Source organism: Cebus imitator, unplaced genomic scaffold (assembly GCF_001604975.1).
Source record: "Cebus imitator isolate Cc_AM_T3 unplaced genomic scaffold, Cebus_imitator-1.0 Scaffold73, whole genome shotgun sequence".
In the NCBI taxonomy this organism is placed as follows: Eukaryota; Metazoa; Chordata; class Mammalia; order Primates; family Cebidae; genus Cebus; species Cebus imitator.
Window position 1 is genome coordinate 2978197 of NW_016107388.1, and position 26236 is coordinate 3004432.

A 26236-nucleotide genomic window follows, 5' to 3' on the forward strand; every position below is an offset into this window, starting at 1 on the left:
AAAAAAAAAAAAAAAATGCAATTGTATCCAAAGACTATAAAATCTGAATATATTTTCATGAAAATACAAATTAAATGTAAAAACTGAATATATATTTTTCATATACTTTGAAGTTTTATTAATAACATAAACTACCTTAACATTAAAGAAAAATGTAAATAATAATGTCAAAGTTTATATCAAATTAACTGAAATTAAGCTAAAATGTTTTTATTACTTATGAAGATCTAATGACATCTTACTCAATATTTTTACAAAAGTAAAGCTATTTGCAGTTAAACATCCAAGGTCTACCTACTCAGCAGTGGAGGGAATCTGTATCTCACTTCACACATATTATGGCTAAACACACATATATATGAATGTAACAGTATTGCCAACTTAAGAATAAGATGAGTTGTCTAATATTCCTTAGCCACCATGTATAATTATCACAAATTCCATGCTAATGTATTAGTAATTCCAGACCATATTTGGTTCATAAAGAAATGCGAGGAAATAGATGTTCAACAATACATGGAAAAAATACTTTGCAAGGATTAGAATGGCTTTCATGCTATCTGAGGGATTTGACAATTGATATGGTTAGGCTTTGTGACCCCATCCAAATCTCATCTTGAATTATAATCCCCATGAATCTCCACATGTCAAGGAAGAAATCAGCTGGTGGCAAATGGGTCATGGTGGCAGTTTTCCTCATGCTGTTCTCATGAGACTGAGTTCTCATGAGATCTGTAGGTTTTACAAGTGTTCGGTAGTTCCTCCTGCATGCATTTGCCTTTCTGCCACCTTGTGAAGAAGGTGCCTTGCTTCCCCTTCACCTTCAACTATGATTGTGAATTTCGTGAGGCCTCCCCAGACATGCAGAACTGTGAGTCAATTAAACCTCTTTCCTTTATGACTCACCCAGTCTCAGGCAGTTCTCTATAGAAGTGTAAAAATGGATCATATAGCCAATTAATGTGCTTGTGCTTTCTCTTACCTACACATTTCCACAGCCCTAATCCTCCCTGAGCTCCAAAGCAGTGGCTCTCTCCAGTGTTGCCACTGGTACAACCCATGAATCTTGGCACATTTGGAATCTCAATGTCACCTTCTGTTTTGAGGATAAGGCAAGACATGGGGAGAAGCATTTCCTGGGGCTGGAATAGAATGCACCCTGAGAATAGGAGTCAGGGTTACCAACTGCTCTGTGTCAGCACTGAGCACTGGGCCCAATGGGCAGAGGCTCCCAGGGGTTCTTTGTTTGCCACGGATTGGTTGAGGAAGGTACCTCATCTAATCAGTCTTGTGATACTCTCCCCCAGCCACTAAGCTCCAGTCAATCTCACTGCCCTCTTTCAGTCTCTGTCCAAATGTATTCCTGCCTTAAACTTCACACCTCTGCTTCACTGCCTCCTCTGTCTGAAAGCGCCAATTTAAATACCACCTTCTCAGGCATGTTGGCCCTGATGAAGTTTCTAAGTAAGCTTGTCCCCCGCCACCAGTGTCTCCTCACTGCACTCCACTTCTTGCATAGGCTGTCTCAGAATTTCCACTCTGTATTTGATCGTTTTCTTTGTGTCCCCAATTTGGGCATAAGAGCCACAGGGGAGGGCCATGAAGCACTCTGACCAGCACAAAATAGGCACGCACTGAGTACTGGAGAGAGAGAAAGAGAGAGACAGAGAGACAGAGACACACACAGAGAGAGAAAGGGGAGCGGAGAATCCTCCCCAGGCAAGAATGACTGACAGATCAGTTCTCCACTTAAAAATACTTCCAGAGATGACCATTCATTTGTCACACTTTAAAAGTGTTGCCGCAAGAAACTAAATAGCAATAAGAACACAAATCACATTGTTGATTGTGCTTATACTTGACTGAATTTTGATGTTCCTCACCTGCCAAGTTCCTCACCTGCTCCAGTTTCCTAGACAGATGTCTGAACATTTAATTTAACGTGGGTCTTCATTTCTTGCCCAGTGAAGTACCCTGCTTGGTGACAGGGTTGTTACAAGAATGAATCGGCCAAGGCAATGCGCTCGGAGCACCTAACAGTCCTCACTAAATCCTGCTGACCTCAGCCACCCCAAACATTCAGGTGCTGTTTCTTGAGGGTCCACTTAAGGCCCCTCTCAAACTTCTCTACCAGCTCTGAGGCTACTCTTCTCCAGGTAAAGGTAAAAAACTTAAACTTACTAATAATTAGCTTGGAACCCAAGCTACCCCTGTTGGTATTTACATTTTATAAACCAAAATGCAATTCCATATGTTAATACTCAGAAGTCCATCAAAAACTGACTCCTTGTCAAGACTAATTTGGAAATCTCTCATCCTTAACAAGTTTAAGGTATGAAAGTATATGTTAATACTCACACAAGCACAAGCAAAGTTTCACACTTGATTGCCTAACTCCACATTCTAGCTGGGGTTTAGTCTAAGACACTAGACAAGTAGGAAGGAATAAGAGAGTCGGTGAAGTTAGTAATGCTCACAAAGCAGTATGGTTTACTGAGCTTTAAAAAAAAAAAAAAAAAAAAACGCTATTGTGAAATTGCAATGAGTAGCATTGTGTTCCAAATGAATAGCCAGAGTACAGAAATAAAATGAATCCTCCCTTGGAAATTTGTCACAGAGTGTGAGACAAACATGTACACTGACTTACCCTATATTCGAATGCAAATTTTGCTGTTTGATGCAGTGCTTGAACTTTCTAGCTCCATGTAATATTAATGTATTGCAATGAGATTTAGATCACCCTCTATTTGAATAGCACATCATTTATAAAAGCAGTTTCTATAATAATGTGAACTGGTGGCATTTTAAAACTTTAGCATTTAACATCCACTACTTATGTAACCAGGAGAGCATACCCAGCTGGTCCCCAGATGGTGGCCTGGAGCCGGGAAATTCTTGCCTTTGAAACCACGCCCCTCGTGAACCCAGGAAGAGAAGTTTCTTTAACACAGTCCCTCACTTACACTAGCAAAGAGTGCCCATAGTCACGGGTGTACACTGGAATCCCAAAGTAACTTTGAAATTCCCTTTGTCTCTTTGTAATAGTAATACTTGCGTGCTTCAGTTCAGGGAGAAATCCCTGTTCCCAGCCAGGTTCATGGTTAGCCTGAAGGAAATCACTTAAACTTTTTACTAGCTTCTTGAATTGAATGAGAGGCATTACTTGATATTTACAAACAGCAGTGTTCTCCAAAATCTCAGGGCATTGCTAAGAATGTATTATGAAGAACATTTCCTAGAAGCTAACAGCCCTGTTCCAGATACTTGCTAACCTGATGACTTCAGTTTTACTCATCTGCAAAATGGGATGAGGAATAATTTCTACTATAAGGGATTCTTTTGTGGATTAAATGAGACTGTATGCATGAATTTCTTAGCTCATATCCAGTGCTCAATAACTGTCAGTCATTATTTTATTATTACCCCTGATAAATATTAAGGATATGCCTCACTATTTATGTATGCATATACACATATGCATAATATGCATATATAATGCATATTTACAACAAAAAGCTAAGATTTAAAACTCTTAATAGACTTGCTCATGTTAGAGTTAAAATTTAAACTGAGGTTTTCTGGTATTCTTTTTTAAAATGTACTTACTTCTACCTGTGATGACTGTACTTACTTATCTGAAATGTTTCACTTATTTTGGTGCCTCTAGAGTTTATTGTCTGAGAAAAGATATTCCAAAGATGCTTAGTGAAAAAATATATATATAACAGAAAATTTCACCTAATTTAAATCATTTCTCTGGCTAGATTAAAATTCTCTTTAAACCTAACACTCATAATGTATTACATGCACAGACACACACACACACACACAAATACATACTAATTTTTAAATAAGTGTGCATTCTCTGGAAGCTGAGATACAGAATCTTAGAGTGTAGGGTTAACAGAGAACATGGGAAATAAAAGTCAAGCATCTCTGATAATAAAACACTGAGTAAATAGGGCTCTACTTTTATTTCCATACAATTTCAAAGGCATATATCCATTGAATACATGAGCTGGAAGAAATGAGAACTATAACTTTGATTTTTTTATCTTGCCCAAATTCCTACCTAAGGGGTGTGGGGAGCCATGCCCTACAAACCATAAATTCTCACCAGACGGGTTTTATTTAACCTTATATATTGCGACTTACTTTTCAATCTGACTCTGGCATAACATTATGAGACAAAGAAAAAATATTTAGCCCCAAAAATATTTCCTTGCCACACCTTGAAATTGACCTGCAAAGTCTCTTGTGGGAAAAATCCACATTCTATAGAGAAACCCCTTCCCCCTTTGTTTTTCTTCCTTCCTTCCCAGACCAAGGAGATAATCAGCTAAGAGCCAGGCACACTTTTGAGTTCGATAAGAAAGAGTTTACAACCTACTGTCTCTGAAGTCTGCTATCTGAGAGCTTCCTCTGCACAATAAAATATGATCTCCACAATCCTTTATCTTTTACTTGAACGTTCCTTTCTACCAATCTCAGGTCTTTAGACAAACTCAACCAATTGTCAGCCAGACAATGTTTAAATTTACCTATAACCTAGAAGCCCCCACTTTGAGTTGTCCCGCCTTTCTAAACCAAACCAATGTATTTCTTAAACATGTTTGATTGATATATCATGCCTTCCTAAAATACATAAAACAAAGAGGTAACCCGACCACCTTAGGCACATGTTCTCAGGACCTCCTGAGGCCGGTGTCATGGGCCATGATCATTCACATTTGGCTCAGAATAAATCTCTTAAAATCATTTTACAGAATTTAACTCACTCCATCAACAGAAGCTATATAGACATATAGACAATCAGCCCCAGCCCTCTTATCTCTCAAATGTGAAAACAAGGCAAAGAGAGAATAAAAAGTATAACAGCTTTAACGATATATACTTTGCATAAAATCTACCTATTTAAAATGTACAATTCGGTGGTTTCTAGCATATTGGCATAATTGTTCAACCATCACCACTGCCTAAGTTTAGAATATTTCCAACACCCCATAAAGAAACTCTATATCTATTAGCAGTAATTCCCCATTGTCCCTTATCCCTAGCCCCAGAAAATCGCTAATCTGCTTTTCTGTCTCTATGATTTGTCTTTTCCAGATATTTGTATTATATATATGATACCATAAAATAGGTAGTCTTGTAACTGGCTTCTTTCACTTTGCAAAATGTTTTCAGATAGTATCCATGTTGTAGCATGAATTTTTTTATTGCCAAATCATATTTTCTGTTCTTCAGTTTTTTGGAAAAATTTGTGAAGAATTGTTAATTATCCTTTGAATGTATGATAGAATTCATCAGTGAATCCACCTGGGCCTGGGATATAACCATGAGAATTTTTTTTTTTTTTTTTTTTGAGGCAGTCTCGCTCTGTCTCCAGGCTGGAGTGCAGTGGCACAATCTTGGCTCACTGCAACCTCCGTCTCCCGGGTTCAAGCAATTCTTCTGCTTCAGCCTCCCAAGTAGCTGAGATTACAGGCACATGTCACCACCCCCAGCTAATTTTTGTATTGGTAGTAGAGACAAGGTTTCATCATGTTGGCCAGGATGGTCTTGATCTCCGGACCTCATGATCCACCCGCCTCGGCCTCCCAAAGTGCTGGGATTACAGGCCCGAGCCACCATGCCCAGACTGTCCTGCAATTCTTTATATATAATTTCCTTCAGTTATTGAAAGTGTTTATAACAGCTGATTTAAAGTCTTTATCAAGTAAGCCCGACATCTGAGTGTTCTTACAGTTAATATTGATTGCCTTTCCCATGTGTGAGTAGAACTTTCCTCTTTTCTGTTTTTTTTTTTCCTTTGTCTTTCTCTCTGTCTGTCTCTTCCCCTCCCCCTTCTACCCTTCTCCTTTCTCTTTGAAAACTGAACATTTAACATTATAATAGGGCAACTCTAAAAATCTGAACCCCTTCCTAGTTTTGATGCTTTTGCTGCTTGTTTAGTGATTTTCTCAGATGAGTTTTGTAAAGTCTGTATTCTTTGTCATGTGAGGCTGCTGAAGTTTCTATTCAGCTAATTGTTAATTAGCTAATTATTAGACAGAGATTTCCTCAAACACCTTGAACCAATCAGCCTCCCATGCTTTGTTCAGGGGCTGTGTATGTGTGTGTTCTGAGGCATGCCTTCCACACTCCGAAAGCTTACTTCTCTGCCTTAGCCTTCACTTCCTGTTTTGCAGAACCTCAGGATACCCTACAGACACGTTTTTCAAATCTTCACTGCATATTTGCATGGTCTTCTAGATCCCCTGGAATATGTCAGAAAAACATGTTATGTTTTCAAAGCCTGCTACAGGTGTTTCGTTTTTCAGATTTTCCTTTTAAGATTTTTGGCATTTGGGTTGCTTCCAGGTCTTTGCCATTGTAAACTGTGCTGCAATGAACATTTGTGTGCATGTGTCCTTATAGTAGAATGATTTATAATCCTTTGGATATATACCCAGTAATGGGATTGCTGGGTCAAATGGAATTTCTATTTCTAGGTCCTTGAGGAATCCAAATGCCCATCAACAATAGACTGGACAGGGAAAATGTGGCACATATACACCATGGAATATAACGCAGCCATCAAAAACGATGAGTTAGTGTCCTTTGTAGGGACATGGATGAACCTGGAAACCATCATTCTCAGCAAACTGACACAAGAACAGAAAATCAAACACTGTATGTTCTCACTCATAGGCGGGTGTTGAACAATGAGAACACATGGACACAGGGAGGGGAGTATCACACACTTGGGTCTGTCAGGGGGAAACGGGAGGGAGAGCGGGGGGTGGAGAGTTGGGGAGAGATAGCATGGGGAGAAATGCCAGATATAGGTGATGGGGAGGAAGGCAGAAAATCACACTGCCATGTATGTACCTATGCAATAATCTTGCATGTTCTTCACATGTACCCCAAAACCTAAAATGCAATTAAAAAAAAGATTTTTGGCTATTCTCTTGTTTGCCTTAACTGGTATCACTGCCATGGGCTACGTTGATATATTAAATACTTGCTGCTGTGTTTTCAACCAAAGCTCTGAGGCTAACACGCTACTCACAGAGATAACTCTGAGTCAAGTCAAGTCAAGACATTTGTGAATGGGACTTTTCCACAATGTTTCCAGATAGGACAAATAATGACGATCATCGGTCTTTGTTTAGGATCTCCAAATCTTTCCTCTTAGTAGTTTCTAGGCTCCTGATTTTTAGAGTTACTATGGCTGTGAGGCTGTTGGTTTTCAAGGCTACTGTGGAGGTGGAGAGAAAGTGAAGGGAATCTAGTAAGTTAAAACATCACAAAGAAGTGAACAAAGCTCACTGCTCTTACTGAGATTCAGTCACTTCTGTATAAACGTTCCTCAAACTGTTGCAAGCTTTTTTTTTTTTTTTTTTTTTTTTTTTTTTTGTGGAGAAGTGGATTTTTGAAAGTCCTTTCTGCTATTCCAAAAGTGTTTCCTCTGGCCAAGAGAATTTAACTGACTTGTTCAAGACCAACAGCTAGTTGACAATTGAGTCTTTACATGAACTGAGTTTCATGTCAAATTTTGATGATCTTTCTGACATAACAGGAGTAAATGAATTACAGGAAGTTAACTTCATTATATTCAAGTTTATATATGAGTGAAACTTCTGGGGGAAAATAGAATTCATGAGAAAATTCATAATGTCAATAGCAACCAAGTTCTAAATTTTCAGACAATCAGGTTAATACAGGACTAAAACAGCTTTCTTAGCATTCACAAGCCATGAAGAATTTGAAAGAGAAAAGGAAAAGGAACCTGAGAGCTGTAAGCTGGATTGAATCTTTTATATGCAGATATGTGCACACGCACACATAATAACTACAATACACGGAAGGGCGGCATGTTCAACACCACCATTCTATGTATTATAAATGAGGCCAAAACAGAATGAATAAGAATGTACATCACTGGCAAACAGAGGAATTGTGGAATGAACTGCACATTTTCTAGTTGAGTCACATCAAAGTCATTCCACCAAACATTTATTAATGGTTTACTATGTGCCCAACAGTTCATATGGGAAGAAATACTGACTGTTCCTCAGAATTTGTAGTGGAGGCCCAGATGAAGACTCAGCCAGCCCTACGTCCACTCTCATAAAACTGGTCCAATAGCTACCATGACTCCAAAACACTGCTCAAATTTTGGAAAAGCTTGTGACTTCAAGTCTCTGGGCTCCTGCCACCTGCCTCTACTCTTACTCCAATTCATGATGGAATTAACCTTTAGCTTCTGAATTTGTGGCTCAGTAGACCTTTTCCTGGTTCATGATATTTGATAGTTGATGCTACCTTCACAGGTATTAGCCACAGTCTCTGGGCAGACTTGATTATCCTCGTGTGGAACCTTTGCCCATTCTCTCTAGCCATCCAAGAACCACGTGCCTTTAGGAATTTTATCATTTCCCACTTTTTCAATAATGCCTTCTTTTCCTGTGGTACATGTTTTGACATGTAATCATAGATATTTCACACTAAAAGAAACTTAGAACCACCATGCATTAGAACTGAAACTGATGGCTAATCTGATTAGCCTCACCAAACTTTACCTTAGTCACTTGCTTCTAGTTGATTTTAAAATCTGTATAGCTGAAAGTCACGTAGCTAAGCAATATATAACTACACTCCCATCATCTTCCTTGTCGGCAATATCTCCGATGAGTAGGTCACCATGGAAATGTTTACTTAAGTTGTTTTTCAGGAACTTGGAGTCAGCTCTTGTCCAGTTCAAGCCAGCTGAGACCACTGACCCTTCAACTGGACCTGAGTGAATATCCCATGGGTGACCTCTTGAGGTCAGAGGGCCAAAATCTCCACCCTCACATCATGGTAATGATGCTGTTTTGTGAACATGCATCCCATGAGGAGCTATGAGGCTCGGCTATACTTGCAGAGATCACTGATTACCTCACTTTTCCTTACCCCCAATGATCTTTCCCTATGCTTCAGCCCATCTTACTCCTCTATCCCATAAATATCCCTAAACCCCATCTCCAAGGAGACAGATTTGATTGCTGTTCTCCCATCTTCTCACTCAGCTGCCTGTAAATAAAATCTTTTCTCCACTGCAAACTTGTCATATCAGCGATTGGCTTACTGTACAACAGGCAGAATGAGCTTTGTTCGTTACAGAACAATCACATGCCATTCCTTTTTTCTTTTTGAAACAGAGTCTCACTCTGTTGCCTAGGCTGGAATGCAGTAGCACAATCTTGGCTCAATGCAACCCCCGCCTCCCAGGTTCAAGCGATTCTCCTGCCTCAGCCTTCTGAGTAGCTGGGAATACAGGCATTTTGTATTTTTAGTAGAGATGCAGTTTCACTATGTTGGTCAGGCTGGTCTCGAACTTCTGACCTCATGACCCACCCACCTCAGCTTCCCAAAGCGCTGGGATTACAGGCATGAGCTACCGTGCTTGGCTAACATCCCATTCTTCTAATAAGCTTTGATTGAATAGCTATGATCAAGGTGACAAAGACAGTCTAGGCCTTCATCAAGATAATAGTAAATCAAAAACAGAGGTTCTAGGAACACTGGCTTAGCTGGACGGGCTCAGCATGGGGATGCAGGCATCCAGACTTCCGCTCTGAAGGAGTGTTTTCCTCTGGTGTTTTGCTTGCGACAGAATGTAACTGGCTTTTCTCCCCATTGGTCCATGAATCCAGGAAGCAACAGTCATTACATAATCCTTTCCATGTCTCCGGCTGTCTCCTGTGTCTTGATCAGAATGCGCAGGCCTTCAGCAGGATCTGAGATGTAAATTACTCACGCAATTTAAAGTCAAAACAGCTACACCGTAGTTCTAAACTAGGCAAGTCACTCTCGTACCTCCTGTGGGATAGATATCTTCACAGCAAACTAAGGTGGAGAGAATGAACATGTTAAAGTTGGGAGAAATATTTCAGGATACCTTGGGGCAGTGAGCCATGTGATGCCCGCTCCCAGTGACGGATGGAGCCACTTGGCAAGCAGCTGTCAGAGGGAGGGCAGCGCTTCACATACAAGACATCAGTGACCGGTGCTGCACACCACACCTTCTTCCCACGAAAGGGAAGTGCTGTTCCCGCCAGCCATCACAGCCGCACGGAGAGCAGCCGCAGCCATGGCAGAGTCTTGGAACCCTAGACAATGGCACACATTCCATAGCAAGCTGCTATCGGTCTTGTCTCTGGAAGCCAAAAACAACAGCAGAACTGAAGAGTGATTTGAAACCATGGACCTATGGTTTGATTTTCAAAAAATACGTCCAAAATAAAAACATGTCTAGCCAAATTCGCCAAGTGACACAAGAAACATTCTGTGCTCCTGAGAAATCTCAACACCACAGGGAACATTAAGGAAAAGTTTCAGTACAAACAAAGCCAATCCACAGCAGTCCTATCTGACAAATTTCAGCAAAGACTATGGTTATCCAATCACTTACAGCAAACATTGAATTAGGAGAGTTATAAAGAGTATACTTTTCTATCTACACCAGAAGCTTATAATTTAGAGGAAAAATAAACATATACATTATGAATAATGACACAATCCATCTACTGTAATCCTCACAGGGCCTACAGTGGAAATACATGCAAAGTGCCCTTTGGTATCTCAGGACACTTCCTGACCCGGTTTCAGGAGCTGTCCCTCCAATGACAAAGACCCCATCCTTGGGGACAGTTAAGGAAAGGTGACCCTGGAAGTATGTCACTTGCTTTTAGGGTCATCCTTGAGCATCGAATGGAGAGAGAGACAGAGAGAAAAAGAAAAAGAGAGACAGAAGCAGAGAGAGTCAGAGAACAAGGAAAAAGCCAGAGATACAAGTGAGAAAGACAGAGAAACAAAGACAGAGAGAAAGAGCCCGGGCTCTTCTGCCTGGAAGCAGCCAAGTGCGAAGCTGCCGGACCAGGCGTGCTGCCTGCAGGTGGCAAGTGCTCCCTGGATTCTGCACCTCGGCCGCTGGTCCACACACGTGGTTCCTCTGCCAGCCTGTCCTCCAGCTGTGGCACTGATAAATACACATATACAGAAAGAGAGAGAAAGGGAGACCCAGAACCAGGCAGTGCTGCTGGTTCATCAAAGAGAGTAGGAAATAGGAGCGAGGTGAGAAGTAGCGTGCAGGGTGAGTAACCTACGAGGTGAGCAGAAGCGGGAGAGACACGGAGGGCTGGTGTGGGCAGGACGGAGAGGGGACCACAGTGGACCCTCCTAGCTGCTCCACTGAACCACACCTCCTCGCGTGCCCCACTCTCTTTTTTCTGTCTGGACGTCTGTGCTTTCTGGGGGAATCGTGTGGTATCAGAGAAGCTCGTGGACTTTTCAGGATCCCATTTGTTTTCTTAGAGGAAGGTTCTGGTAAACTCTTTTGAGGGTAGGTGCGAGAGCCTGGAGCCAAGGCAGCCTAGGCTGGTCTGGGCAGACCCCAAGCAGCTGCTGTGGTCATTGGCAAGCTGGGCAGAGCAGGGAGCATGGAAGCCAGCAAGCAGGTCAGCCCTGGGGACTCTGGGAAGGCTCGGAGAAGGATTTGGTCACAGCAGGGGGATGCTGAGGATCATAAGTTTAGGACTGATCTTATGTTGCCTTCAGACTAGGGTGACCCAGTGACTCTGGGGCTGTGTGAAGTCTGCGTGGAAGGTGGGAAGGAGGAAGAGGCCAAAGATGTAGGGCTGAGGGAAGGTAGCATGGCTCTCTCCTGCAAAGGTCCGGGGCAGAGTTAATGAAGCTGGAGTCACCATAGAACCAAGAGTACCAGGGAACCAATGAGAAGGGGTGCCACAGGAGTGCCCTGAAGGTCCAACTGGGAAAAATGAGACGCACGAATTCCAGCAAAGAAACAGACACGCATTCACTGCACTGCACACTGACGTGGCCGCTGTGGTTCTAAGTAAATTACACATACCTCCCCATCTCCTACCACAACACAACTGTGCTCTAGATCCTCAAAGATAAGATGCAGCCTGGAATACAAAGAGAATGGGCTAAAAGAGTTTGGAATAAAGAGGGTTAGAAATAGCAGGATGATAATAAGATCAACTATGGATACATGCAAACCCACACATTTGAAAACAGAAGCGCTAGCTAATATTTGACTATTCACTGTATGTCAGACACCATGCTTCGCCTTAAATATATTATCTCATTGAAGCCTCATGACAAACAAGGAGGTAAGTAGTTTTCTTGCCCCCCTCCCCCCTCCTTTTCAAAAAAAGTCATATTCAAGGTCAGTGCTAGTAAGGCAGGGAGCCAGCCGCAGCCTCTGGCTCTGGAGCATGCCGTGGGAAGCACCGCGTCACAGCCATTCTTTCACTCGGCCACAGGACTCAGATGCAGGCTTCTGCAGCCCCTCTGGGAGAAGAAGGGGCTGTGAAACAGTCTCACTGCATGATGCTCTTAATGAGCAAGGAGGGACGTCATAGTGCAGAGGAACAGATTCAGGGTGAACTAGACATCAAGAAGGCAAATCAGTAGCCCCAGTCCTTCCACAATCACCTTCCAGAGTTCGTTCCCAAGTTGCCATCTCAGGAAACAAGAAGTGCAATGCAAGTTTATTATTTACTTATTTACTAAGCTAGCATCTCGCTCTGTCACCAGGCTGGAGTGCAGCGGCACAATCTCAGCTCACTGCAATCTCCACCTCCTAGATTCAAGTGGTTCTCCTGCCTCAGCCTCTGGAGTAGCTGGAACTACAGGTGCACCCCACCTGGTCCAGCTAATTTTTGTATTTTTAGTTGAAGCAGGGTTTCACCATGTTGGCCAGGATGGTCTCCATCGCTTGACCTCATGATCTGCCCGCGTCAGCCTCCCAAAGTGATGGGATTATAGGTGTGAGCCACCACACCAGGCTGCAGGTTTATTTTTGTGCTGGGATTCCTCTTTAGAAGTCAAATGAAGTCAGATTACTTTGCTACAGTTTTACAATGCTAGTTACTTTTTTTCACATTTATTAAGTTTAATATTCTGCTAAGAAACAATGTTTTCAAACTTTCACATTGAAAAGTCCTTCCTTAACAAAGCATATACAATTTACCATTTGCAGCAGCAATCCATTTTCACAACTAATTCCTCAAGATTATGCCACTGAACTGTATCTTTATGTGTAATGCATGGAAAAGTGATTTGTAGTCTTTCTTTCTTTCTTGAAAGACTAGCTTATACATTAGCATTGCTACTGGGATTAAGATTCAGAAAATCATAGGGACATGTAAATTGAGATAATACAAAGATAGTTAATACATAGAATAAAACTTTAAATGAGCATTAAATACTAATTGTCAGGGTAACTTCAGCACTTTGAAATGCATGTTTTTAGCCTAATTTAGAAGAAAGTCATTTAAGTAAAATTCTGCAATTCTAACTGTTTAATGGTAATTGAAACAACAGATTCTTTCATTTTCTACTATTCAAAACTTTAAGTGACTGTTTAAAGTGTGGTTTGCATTATATTTCTGCTACTTTTTGAGAATAATATCAGAACAGTTCTCCCCACTTAAAAGCAAAAATGTTGAACCTCCTAAGACTAAAAGAAATGTAACCTCCAGTGGTACTCACTAGTTAATAAAATATTTTTTCTGTCATTTTTAAAGGCTATCCTTTATTGCTTTCCAGAGAAGTATGCTCGATGTTACTTTTTCTAAATTATCCATGATTGGGAAGATTAAAATATTAACAACTTTTGATTGAGGAGATGTTTAAAATAACCATGTAAACCTTCTGATATGTATGTTCACAAAAGAGGTTTAAAAAGATAAATTAGAAGTCTGTGAATATCGTGGATGCAAAAGAATGGGTCTTGATTATTTTTGTTAAAACACTAATGTGGCTTTTTATCATTTCATATCATGATATCGGCAAAAACAAAGGAAAATAAAAATACAACAATTTGAAGTAGAAAATCTTTAAAACAAATTCTATGTTGTTTTATAAAGTTTACATGAAATGTCAAGTAAAATGCATTTAATATCGTAATACACTTTCAAACCTCAGAATACGATTCTTAGCTACATGATGCTCTTTTTTTTTTTTTTTGAGACAGAGTCTTGCTCTATCACCAGGCTGGAGGGCAGTAGGGCGCTATCTCAGATCATTGCAACCTCCACCTCCCCGGTTTAAGCAATTCTCCTGCCTCAGGATACATTTTAAAGTTATTGTGAAATTTTACTCTTCATAGAATTCACCCAATGAAGAAGTTTCTGAAAGTCTATGGTAACAGAATGACTTATTTCCTTCTAAAATTAAATATGTACATAAGTATAACATTTAATGGGTTTTGTTCTCCCTTTAAATACATTGAAAGTATATTTATACAATTGTCATTCCCTTAGGTAGGTTGCTTATTAATTACTATCTGTCCATCCACAAAGGCCATTACTGCAAATGTACAGGCTGATCTGATTACTAAAGTAAGAAGACTCAGTAGTGTAAGAGTGAAAACAAAGCTAATGAAATTTTGTAGCCCCCAAAGAGGAGAAGCTATATAGGGAATAAATTGAAAATCAGTTTTCTTAATATTTCTTAACTTTATCACAAAATTAATCAAAAATACCAAAGCCAACTTAAATGGCTCGCTTTATTGCCATTTCAATGTGTAAAGTTTTCAATTCTGTGTGGAACACGTTTCTCTGATTCTCTACAGGGCTCACCAGTATCGCCCTGACAAAGTCCCCCTCCCTGACTAAACCTCATGCAGGCCTCTCTGACCCCCCTTCTCAATGAGGCCTCCCCTTGGTGCCTTGCCTTTGGTCTGCTAGTCCAGTTGTAGCAAGAGTCCTGCTAAGTTGGACTCTTTAGCAAGAATCCCCCCCAGCCTCCGATGTCTCCTCTTAAGATATTTTCCATCCAATGATCCCCTCATTCTGCTCGCTGGCTGTAATTCCCCAGCTGCCTTGGCTGTATTTAAAGTTGAGCCCCATCTCTTTCCCCTACTCCAATGGTCTTGACACATAGCACAATGGTCCTGAATAATTTTTTCTTTAACATTCCCTTTTCTGTTTTGTTCTGGTTTTAATGCTCTTTATTAGCCCAGGAACAAATGTAGACATAGACAGTCCACACAGATGGCCCCTCTACACCTAACAGCTGGCTACTTAAGATACATCACTGTGGGTTTACACAAGTCCAGATTCAAACTTCCAATATTTTCATATTAAAGTAAAAGCAAAGCAAGTACACAAAGTAAAATGCTTTAACTCATTTCCTGTAAGATATCTTACAGCCACACGCCCATTTAATATATGTCAAATGAGTGAAAGTCTCTAAAACCTGCTAAATGTCATGCTTCCTCTCATGGTGGGAATACAAGTTTCAATCTTCCAACGCTGACCCAATAGGGTGACTATGGCAAGTCACTTAATGGCTCTGAGCCTACTTTCACATCCCCAAAGCAGGAATAACATTATTATCTACCTTATAAGATGGCTGTGGTAATTCAACATGTCAGTACACAGCAAGGGCCTGGGATGACACTTGGAATGGAAGAATTCTCAATCAACGTAAGCTGCACAAAAATAATCAGAAGGAGAAAGTAAAATCATAGCTGCCACCAGGTGTCAAACGCCAGATAAAATACAATCAGCCAGTCACAGAAAGAAGTGGTCCCTTTGTTTTCCAACTTTACATTCAGTTCTCCAGTTTCAGTTCATTGAATTTTTAACACAGATTTAGGCAGTACCAAACACGCACCCTTCATGAAGTCAACTGGATGTCATTAAGTTATTCTTCGGTGCCGGCCAGTCGAGGTGGCTCATGTCTGTAATCCCAGCACTTCGGGAGGCCAAGGCGGGCGGATCACCTGAGGTCAGGAGTTCGAAACAACTCTGGCCAACATGGTGAAACCCTGTCTCTACTAAAAATACAAAAATTAGCCAGGCGGGGTCACAGGCACCTGTAATCCCAGCTACTGGAGAGGCTGAGGCAGGAGAATCACTTAAACCTAGGAGGCGAAGGTTGCAATGAGCCAAGATCACACCACTGCACTTCAGCCTGGGAGGCAAGAGGAAAACTCCATCTCAAAAACAAAACAGAATGACAACAACAGAAAGTTATTCCTTGATGTGTATTGGAAAACACAAAAGGAACAGAAATATAGAGCCAGGGATGAAAGCCATAAATATTAGCAAATGATCAGAAGCTCAAGACCTGAAATACTTACCAATAAATTAATAAGTAAACAAAACCAGTGTGACTTTGTATTCCTTCACACAAAAAATTTCACTACCATGAATTTCATGACGGGGACTTTGGAGAGCACCCACTGGGAAGCTCTGTCCTGTGCCCCATGTGGCAGGCTATGTTTCTGAACTCTAATTCTTTGCTGTCATGGAATAATCACATCACATTTTCAACCTATGTAAGATCCTCATCAGTCCCCCCCACACACATTTTTTAAGCTGTCATTTCCTAGTTGAGTGGTTACTATGGATGACGTGTTCTTGGGGGATGTTACGCTCATTATTTATTTCCTATTCACAACTTTTCCAGTGAGATATTGTTATTATTACAGAAGAAGATACAGGTTCCAAGAGACTGCACATGTTGCCCGAACTGACAGGACTGGAAAGTAGCAGATCCATGATCCAAGCTCAAGTCGGAGAGACCTCAAAATCCAGCTCGTTCTTCTCTGCTCTGCAGCCTCCCACGATTTCACTTTTAAATGAAAGATAATGATAATTCTTAAAATAACTGCTATGTCTTCTTTTTGGCATTCCAATTGCTGCCAGAAGCTATATTTTATTTCTGATTCAGTCCTTGCAAGTATTCTTCCTTTCCAACAGTATGCTCTTTTACTTTCTAAAGAACACACTGATTTTTGCTATTTACAGTTCTGAGTTTTAAAAAACTGACAATCTAGGAAGAACTTTCATGTTGCTGACAACTTTTCACTGGATCTTGACTTTTTTTCTACTTCGGGGCTATCACCCCGGCCTGGCTCTCACAGATTGTGAAACACTATGTCCATTTATACTCATAAACAAAGACACATGTTAAAATAAATAGCCACTAATAAAAAGGGGTAGAGTAGAAAAGATAATACTGTAGTGAGACTCTGGGTAGATATTCATACTTTATGTTTATAGGTTGATAGCTTCCCATCAGTACATAAGCTCTATGTGATTAAAACAGGCCCTCCTCCCCTACTCACCTCATCACCCAGTTTCCAAGTGTCTTCTAGGCCAAGGCTATGTGCAAGGGAAGGTCACATGTATCATGATCTGATAGTGAGGCGAAGTCCCTGTGGGCACCTATGTGAGTTTCCAGGGTGGCTGACAGGGAATTGCCATCTAATCCAAACAGCCTGTCACAAAGTCCCAGATGTCAGGAATGCCTGATAGCAAGGGTGAGGAAATGAATCAAACAGGCCTATGGAAACAGCACAGTGCAGTGATGCAGGGGGCAGAGGGGAGGGGACAGAGCTGCCGCTGGACCTGGAGAAAGTCTGTGCCCAGAGAAGTCAGGCCCAGACAGCAGAAATGAAGGGCGAGTAGGGACGGAGAGTGCTGATGGCACAGAGCTCCCAATTCTGCTCCACCAAGTACGTGTGCCCATCAATTCTATCTCATGGATTCTGCTCTGACAATGGTGCACGTTCTTGTTAACCAGGAGGCTGCCAAACAATAGTTGGCTGTCTTCATTCCTTTTCATCTGTGACAATGAAAGCAGCACAACTTAGATCAAATATAAGCACACACAAACACAGGCAGGCAGGGATGTCACTTGGCAGTTACCGGCTGTAAGGGGCATCTTGAGCCTGGCTTTTCAAAGCACTGTTCCCACACTCACACTTTTGTCACCAGAGAGCTTGTTAGAAATGCAGAGCCTCAGCCTGGGGTGGCTCACGCCTGTAATCCCAACACTTTAGGAGGCCGAGGCGGGCGGATGACCTGAGGTCACTAGTTCAAGACCAGCCTGGCCAACATGGGGAAACGCCATCTCTACTAAAAATAAAAAAAAATTAGCTAAGTGTGGCGGCCAGGCCTGTAATCCCAGCTATTAAGGAGGCTGAGGCAGGAGGATTGCTTGAACACAGGAGGAAGAGGTTATGGTGAGCTGAGATCACGCCACAGTACTCCAGCCTGGGCAATATAGTGAAACTCTGCCTTAAAAATAAATAAATAAATAAATAAATAAATAAGAAAAAAGAAATGCAGAGCCTCAGGCCCTCCTAGGATCTGATGATTCTGAACAGGATCTGTAACCCAGTGATTTGCATGCACAGTAAAGTTTGAGGGACACTAATGTAGATACTTGAAAATGCCACCAAAATGAAATAATGTACATTTTCTCAAAGAAAATTCTCAGACACCCAAAAATACACATGTAAACTCCCATGAGTCTGAGAACCACAGGTCAAGAAACACTGTTCCAGGAGACCATGCACATGCCTGTTCATCCTACACTGAGAAACCTTCACAACTCATGTGTGGGGAATGTCTCAGTCAGTTTGGGCTGCTGTAATAAACTACCATATGCTGAGTCGCTTATAAACAACGTCTTCTCACAGAGTCTTCAAATAATGGAATAGCCGAGGGACTTCTCTAGGACCTCTCTTTTTTCTTTTCTTTTTTTGAAACAGAGTTTCACTCTTGTCATCCAGGCTGGAGTGCAGTGGCGCGATCTCGGCTCACTGCAATCTCTGCCTCGCGGGTTCAAACAATTCTCCTGCTTCAGCCTCCTGAGTACCTGGGATTTCAGGTGTGCGCCACCACCCCCAGCTAATTTTTCTATTTTTAGTAGAGACAGGGTCTCACCATGTTGGCCAGGCTGTCCTCACGCTCCTGACCTCAGGTGATCCACCCACCTGGGCCTTGCAAAGTGCTGGGATTACAGGCATGAGCCACTTCGCCTGGCCTCTGGGGCCTATTTCATAGGAACAGTAGCCCCATTCATAAGGGTTCTACCTTTATGGCCTAATGAAACCTCCATCCTCAATACCTAATCATTTCCCAGAGGCCCCACCACTAAATACCATCACATTGGAAGTTAGGACTGCAACACATGAATTTCGGATGTCACAAACACTTAGGGGTCTACAGCACATAGGTTAAATAAAATATTTACATTATAGACACGCATCGTGAAAAGGAGGCTTGTATAAATCAAAAGTGTGTTTCCTTTTGTGGCGAACGTTTTCTAGGATAAAAGGGAGAGGAAGATGCAGCCTCTTATTTCTCTGACTTTGTGTGCCTTGCATAGATGCTTGGGGCACAAGCACGCATGTGGCCTTGATTTGCTATTTTCAGCTATGTTGTCTAAAAGTGTTAAAAGAATGAGTATACTTGCAGGCACCACAGAAGAGCTGCTGATTGAAATGGCTTTGGACTGCCAAGCCACAGTCAGTTGGGACTTCACAATGCATGAAGACACGTCAGTTTTCTGAGAAATCAGTTTCCCTATGGCTCTTCCTCCAGTTATAGAGGGTTCAGTCTCTTGATACTGATTCACTTTACGTTTTCTCTGAGTTTTGCTTCCTTCTACTCATAACCTTCCTTTTAGTGGAAACTGTTCAGTAGCATAATTATATTCACATAAAACATGTTTCCTGGGCGCCTCCCCTTCCAAAGATAGGAAAAGGCCAAGGAAAATCTGTTAGCAAAGGGGAGAAAGAGGGTGGTACAGCTTGGCAGGAGAGGCTGATGTCTGCTGCTCGCATGCGCTCACACGCTCATTGATCCTTGCTGTTCAATCTCCGTTTTCAGATATTATCCTCTGATGTCATAATCCAGTCCAGAGCAAGAAACGCAAATCTCTGTTGGCATACAGACACATGTGCATAGAGGCACTCTCACCGCCAGCTTGGCTGAGGCTGCTCCTGCCCAGAGCCCCGCCCCACCCTCCTCATGGTCACCTCCAGTTGATCCTGAGCTATCGCCTCCTATATTTTCGTGATCTGCTGCTACACAGTTAACCACAGCGTAGGTCAGGAATTTGGGCAAAGCACAGCAGGGTGGGTCAGTCTCTGCCCATTAGTGTCTAGGGGTTCAGATGATAAAAAGGAAAGGCTGATCTCACAGGACCATTGCCAGGGGTGCACACTCACAGCCTCTGGAGGCTGGACCCTTGCAAGGGGCCTAATGCTCCAGGAGTGAGTGCTGCAGCAAATAGGGCAGTGCTGCCTGGCCTTCAGAGAGGCCTCGGGCTTCCCCCTCATTCTGTGGATTGAAGCAGTCACAGCACCTCCAGGTTCAAGGAGAAGGGCTTAACTCCAAGTTCAAGGGTAAGAGGTCAAAGAATCAGCCACCATGTTTCAAAGCCACCAAGAAAGAGAAGTGTCGAATCCTTGCATTAGCAGGATAAACGCTTTCATCAGTTCCCTTCTACGGCGGGACTAATTGCAGCCATTGAAAGGTTTACTCTCATTCTCTATAGATTATCAGCTTCTTTTTGTTTTGTTTTGTTTTGTTTTGTTTTTTTTGAGGCGGAGTTTCGCTCTTGTTACCCAGGCTGGGGTACAAGGGTATGATCTGGGCTCACTGCAACCTCCGCCTCCTGGGTTCAGGCAATTCTCCTCCCTCAGCCTCCTGAGCAGCTGGGATTACAGGCTGCGCCACCATGCCCAGCTAATTTTTGTATTTTTAGTACAGATGGGGTTTCATCATGTTGATCAGGATGGTCTCGATCTCTTGATCTCGTGATCCACCCACCCGCCTCGGCCTCCCAAAGTGCTGGGATTATAGGCGTGAGCCACCACGCCCGGCCAACTATCAGCTTCTTAAAGAACTTATTCATCATCTTCTGCCTAATTCAGTGCAGGGCACATAGTATTCACTGGTAAAATATTTGTTGAACAAATTGTTCCACACAAGAATACTGATAGATGCTTCTTAATCTTGTCTCATATGTATTGACTTACACCGAATAACCTATCATGTTCTCACTCCTTTACAGCATACTAAATAAAAGGAAGAACCTCAGTCTATGAATCACAGCTTCCAGTCAATGTCTCCAAGTCATGCTACATATCATGAAGCCAAATTATCCACTAACAACCTTCTGGGGTTAACATAACCTTATCCCATAAAATTTCTCTTATAGGCAGAAAATTCACTTTAGTGGCTTAAGAATGTCCTGAATATGTCAGACTGTTTCCCTACTGAGCGTTCCCTCTGTACTCAATTTAAGAGGCAGGACAATCTGCGATTTTGATATTAATAATACAAATTGACTTACAAAAAGAATACAGCATTCTTGCATCCACAGTGGCTAATGGTTTAGCCAATAAGCAATATCCAGACATCCATATAATTTTATAAAATTTGAGTTAAAATGTATTATTGCATAATTATGAGAATAGCTTCCTTTTGGGTAAAAAGTGTCAAGATGGGTTTAAAATCAGTGTCATTTTACTTGGAGACCATTTTATTCCAGTTTTGGGGTTTTTGTGTGTGTGTGTGTATTTTTTTTTTTATTTTTTTTTTGCTACTAGATAAATTCTTAAGTGGTATGCCATTGGTGCCTAAAAACCAGATGGCATCACATAGCTGTGCACAGCCCAAACACCATCAAGAGAAGTGCTTTGTTACGTCCACCATGCTGTATGCACAGCCCGAAGTGCCCGCAACTACTGGACATTGCAGAAAACCTCCTTCTGCTGCTGAGTCCAATAACATTTAATGCCTTTACTAACAGAGAATAAAGTGGTTCCAAACAGTTGTCCTTAGGAAAGAAACACAGAATGGAAATTTGATAGTTTATCGCAGCTAGATGCTTTAGATTGGCCTTCTGGAATGTTCACATCCCTTTAAAACTTTGCAGAGTACAACCCAGCAGTATAGGAGTTGGAAACCAAAAAGATAACACAGGATACATTGAATGGCAATTTTTTTCTACTCATGCATTATAACTAAACCATATAAAAATAAGACTTTACTATCTTTGCTATGGAACAAACAATGGATAAACTCCCGGAAAGCCATTATTGAAATATATGCATCTAAATTTGGAGGACAGATGATCTCTATGCAACAGGGAGAAATTCCATATGTAACAGGAATTCTGAACCAAAGGGGCATATTAGCCAGATAGCCAAGCTCCTACCACAGCATCCCCACAAAACAATGGTTGATATGTTTAGCAAGGCTTAGAATTAGTCTCACTGGAAAGAAATTGGTAAAATGGAATTAAGCATTGTAAGTCAATAGGGCTATAAACTATGTTTTTAGATAGATTTGGAGGTTCGGTTCTTGAGTCATGATTGTTCATGTCTTCTGGAAGATACACAGACTGTGATTAAGTATTTCATCTCCCCACCAAAAAATCAGCTTAAAAAACATGTGAACTAGCAGGTATATTCTGGGTGAGAAGAGGTCATGGCATAACACGACTACTCAGAAATCTCTGCTCAACATACTCTTAGTTTAGCAAATGGTAAAGCCTTATGAGACTAAGAGCTATAAAAGGCTCTCCTTTTTTTTCCTAGCAAGAAGTGGACATATTTGATAAATAATTTTACTTCCTCTGTCAACTCTTGAAAAGACATTTCAATGAGACATCACTTTATATTTGTTAATGTGTGGAGGATCCCTGTCAAACTACCGAGGAACCAAACTGCATATTTTACCAGTCAAAAGTAATTATTTCTCCTTGACAAATGATGCTTTTCTATTGCTTTTATGAATTCTCAAGCAGATCAATCAGCATAATATGCTCATGCCAGAATCTCATTCACGACCTTTATATGTTTCTTTCATATTTTCCATAAAGGCAACGTGAAATCATTGTAAGTAGCAGAGTAACCATAGGGCCTTTAGGCAGCTCATGAACGTTAACTAGAAAGTACAATAGTTGGATAGTTGAGTTGATGTGCTCCTCTCATTATACTCAATCTTAGCATCGCTCCTAATTGGATCAACGGCTCATGAAAACAAGTACAACAGGCTTTAGTAATAAAAGATAACAGAATGCCAGAACACACAATAAACGTACGCTTGCTCGCCAGAGAGACACTTATTAGGAGGCACAGAAATTTTTCCTGCAGTTAGAAAACATCATTCTGCATTGCTTCCCTTTACGACGTCACTATAAATTTCATAGCATAGAATAGAATGTGTAGAAAAATATATATAATTCTTTAGTACCTAAAGCAACTAAAAAAACAAAATCATTCATTTAACCACCCTCTTTTTAGCAGGAAAAATTATATTTCTATTAAAATTAAAGCATCTTTCTATATAGGTTTTGCTTATTGAAACAATTTAAATGCCCTAGAGAGCAATGCTTCTATGATCATAAAATTATAAATGAACAACCAAGACACATTTTAAGCATCAGTGGTTATAAATTTCTCTCGGGCAAATGGTCTCCAGTGAAACTCCCAGGTTTACATCAAGATCTAGAGGAATTAAACATTTTAGATGGAACAAGCTGTTTCTAGGATGCACTTGATCATGGTCCTTTACACTCTTCTAAAACGTGTCCTCCCTCTAACTCCAGAATCTACTGTTTTAATTTTATTATGAAAAATACAGTGCTGGTTGTTTGTACCTGCCAAAAACACTTGAATGAAATGATTAACGTGGTTCATTAGACAATGTCTGAGGACACGCACATTTAAGGCATATTTCAAAGACACAAATGCTATTTTATTATTTTGATGATTCATAAAACACACATTAGTAGTTCATGTACAGGCAGACTTGGTCTTACTGTGCTCTTCTTTACTATGCTTTGGAGATACTGTGTTTCTTACAACCCGAAGGTCTGTGACAACCCTGAGTGGAGCGATTCTATTGGTGCCATTTTCCCAATGGCATGTGCTCCCTTGGTGTTCCTGTATTATATTTGGGTAATTCTCCCAGTATTTCAAACGTTTTCATTATTATATAACTGTTACACTGGTCTGTGTTCAGCGATCTTTGATGTTATTATTGTAATTGTTTGGGGGCCCACGAACTACAACCTCACAAGATGGTAAACTTAAACGTTGTGTGTGTTCTGACCTCTCCACCAGCCTGCTGTTCCCTCCATCTCTCCCCCTCTCCTTGGGCCTCCCTATTCCTTGAGAAACAACAATATTGAAATTAGACCAACTCAATAACCCTCCCATGGCTTCTAATTGTTCAAGGGAAACGAAGAGCCGCACATCTGTCACTTTAAATCAAAAGCTAGAAATGATTAAGCTCAGTGAGGAAGGCATGTCAAAAGCCAAGCCAGGCCAAACGCTAGGCCTCTGTACCTTCATCCAGAGCAAGGCCCTCACTCCCTTCAATTCCGTGAAGACTGAGAGAAGTGAGGAGGCTGGAGAAGAAAAGTTTGAAGCTAGGAGGGAGATGGTAGAATAGAAGGCTCCACCAACCATTCCCGCTTCAAGGACACAAATTAAACAACTATCTACAGGGAAAAAAAAAAAACACCTTTGTAAGAACCAAAAACCAGGTGAGCACTCACATTACCTGGTTTTAACTTCATATCACTGAAAGAGGCACTGAAGAGGTAGGAAAAACATTCTTTTTACCTTTTATTTATTTATTTATTTCGAGATGGAGTTTCACTCTTCTTGCTCAGGCTGGAGTGCAGTGGCACGGTCTTGGTTCACTGCAACCTCTGCCTCCCAAGCTCAAGCGATTCTCCTCCCTCAGCCTCCCTGGTAGCTGGCACCACAGGCACCCACCACCACCTCTAGCTAATTTTTGCATTTTTAGTAGAGACAGGATTTCATCATGTTGGCCAGCCTGGTCTTGAACTCCTGACCTCAAGTGATCCGCCTGCCTCAGCCTCCCAAAGTACAGAAAAACGTTCTTGAATCACTGACTCCCCCACCCCCATTCTAACCCCCACCCCAACCCCCCAGTGTGGTTCTGAGAGCATTTCTGTGCCCTGGGGAGAGGAAGAGCCAGCAATTGTGACACCGTGAAGCTAGCAGAGATCATTCATGAAGCTTAAGGAAAGAAGCCAGCTCTGTAACGTAAAAGTACAAGGTGAAGCAGTAAGTTTTGATCAAGAAGCTGCAGCGAATTATCCAGAAGACCTGGCTAAAGTCACTGATGAAGGTGGCCACACTAAACAACAGATTTTCAGTGTAAGGGAAATCGCCTGCTATTGGAAAACAATGCCACCTAAGACTTTCATAGCCAGAAAGAAGTCAATGCTGGCTTCAAAACTTCAAAGGACAGGCTTACTCTCTCATGAGGAGCGAATGCAGCTGATGACTTTAAGTTGAAGCCAAATTTTATTTACCCTTCTGAAGATGCTAGAGCCTTTAAGAATGATGCTAAAGCTACTTAGCCTGTGCTCTAGAAATGAAACAACAAAGCCTGGAGGACCGCACATCTGTTTACAGCAAGGTTTACTGAATATTTTAAGCCTACCACTGAGACCTACTTCTCAGGGAAAAAAAAAAAAAAAAGATTCCTTTCAAAATATTACCACTTACTGCCAATGCACCAGGTCACCCAAGAGTTCTGATGGAGATATACAAAAACATTAATGTTGTTTTCATGCCTACCAACACATTGTTCATTCTGCAAGGCTGGATCAAGGAGTAATCTTGACTTTCAAGTCCTATTATTTATGAAATACATTTCCTAAGGCTACAGCTGCCATAGATAGTGAATCCTCTGATAGATCTGGACAAAATACACTGAAAACCTTCTGGAAAGGTTTGTTTTTGTTTTTTGGTTTTTGGGGGTTTTTTGCACAAACCCCCATTTTGAAAGAGAAATGAAATGAAATACCATGCAAGAGGAAGAGGGGATGATACTTTGTCAACCACACAGGCATTCAAATGGCAAGTGTGGGATTTCCTCCACCAGGAAGTGAGGTACAGCTGGCCTCAGACCCCAAAGAATGAATATTCAAAGAAACACTAAATTACTTTAAATTTTGCCTTTAAATTCCTATCTCGTTTGCTAATACTTTGGTGGAAGGTTCTACCACCTTTTTAAGATTAAGCCTCTCTTTTTTAAGACGCGGTCCTGAGTTGCAACCTTTTCTTATTTTCTCTTTTGACATCCAGGAGCAACTGAGGGCAGCATTATTTTGTCTGTGAGGCAGAGATTTCAGGATCCCTCTCTTCCCTCGCCCACGCGTGAGCCCATACCGGAGGGGCAGCTCCCTGCCACCCTGTCGGGGCACTAGGGTCTCGCACTGAGGGGCGAGGGACGGGCCTGGAGACAGCGGAGGGCGGCGGAGGCCAGCGGGGGCGAGGTTGGGTGGGCCCAGCCGCGGGTGCCTGCAGCCCTTACTCCTGCTGCGCGGCGTTGAGAAGGGCTACCGCTCTTTTTTTTTTTTTTTTTTTTTTTTTTTT

At 41.5% G+C, this 26236-nt stretch overlaps 1 protein-coding gene and 1 long non-coding RNA gene across 2 annotated transcripts in view; both read right to left on the bottom strand.

The window, feature by feature from the left end:
- Positions 1 to 26236, bottom strand: part of PXDNL (peroxidasin like) — a 456288-nt gene that overhangs the window by 409257 nt on the left and 20795 nt on the right. The gene's annotated exons all lie outside the window — the stretch shown is intronic.
- Positions 16031 to 17848, bottom strand: LOC108306688. The gene is made up of 3 exons (XR_001826233.2): positions 17421 to 17848; positions 17138 to 17320; positions 16031 to 16641 (listed from the first exon to the last, which is right to left on the bottom strand). It is a non-coding gene; the product is annotated as an uncharacterized LOC108306688 (long non-coding RNA).